This window comes from Myotis davidii, unplaced genomic scaffold, assembly GCF_000327345.1.
Source record: "Myotis davidii unplaced genomic scaffold, ASM32734v1 scaffold586, whole genome shotgun sequence".
In the NCBI taxonomy this organism is placed as follows: Eukaryota; Metazoa; Chordata; class Mammalia; order Chiroptera; family Vespertilionidae; genus Myotis; species Myotis davidii.
The window spans coordinates 250,841-251,798 of NW_006296809.1; the positions used below are offsets into that span (position 1 = coordinate 250,841).

Consider the following 958-nt stretch of genomic DNA (forward strand, 5'->3'; position numbering starts at 1 on the left):
CTGAGCCGCACACAATGGCCCTTTGTCCCGCCCGCCCTGCCCAGGGAGGCTCAGCCCGGCCAGCTCTCCCACCAGCCACTGTGTCCCCAAGTGTGGCGCTGGCTCCTGTCACCCCCCCAGTCAGCCTCCTCCTCTCCCCACCCCACCCCCACAGCCTATTTTGCCTGCTGCACCCCCTCCTGCTCTCATGGGAACACCCACACCCACCAGGTCGCCAGCCAGAACCTTTGTCTGGCACTGGTTTCTCCCGCAATCCGGCACCCGGTCCAGCTGCCACCCACCAGGCAGGATGACGTGGGCCTGGCGTGCTGTGGGGTGGCCCGTGCTGACCATTCAGGACGTAGTGCTCATCATGGCTCTGCTCCACACCCCCGTCCGCACACCCGTGAGGGGAGGGAGTGCTGCCCCCCAGACCTGGGCCTGCTGCTGGTGACAGCCCAGGGCCTCGCGGTCAGGGGTGACCGCACCGAGGCAGGGCCTGGGAGCTGGCCCTCAGCCGAGCACAGGCCCCCGAGGGTGCAGGGCCAGCTGGGCTGCCTGTGAGGACCAGGGGCAAAGGGCATGGTCTCAACCGGCCACTGGCTGAAGCCCAGTGATGAGTCTGCCCGCAGCCCCGGCCCCTCCTCGACCATCTCCCCCACCACGGGGCAACATCAGGCTCCACAGGCGACTTTGGGCCACTTTTACTTTACTTGGGCTCAGACAGAACAGTGCAAGGGCTGTGCGGGGGTCACTGCAAGGTCAGGGAGCAGGCGACCAGCCAGACCAGAATCTTCCTCTTCAAAGTGACCAGCCAGGGCATTCACACCCAGACCACCCAGCCATGCAGGGCAGAGCCTCAACCCCTCCCACAGTATCTCAACCCCTCACCTGCAGCACCTCCACCTCCACCAGCAGCACCTCCACCTCCACCAGCAGCAGCTCATCCTCCACCTGCAGCAGCTCCACCTCCACCTCC

General features: G+C 66.3%; 1 protein-coding gene across 1 annotated transcript in view; it reads left to right on the top strand.

The window, feature by feature from the left end:
* The window catches only part of TTLL10 (tubulin tyrosine ligase like 10), a gene marked incomplete at its 3' end in the record, with an annotated part of 23,307 nt that overhangs the window by 697 nt on the left and 21,652 nt on the right, over positions 1-958 (top strand). The window lies entirely within an intron of this gene.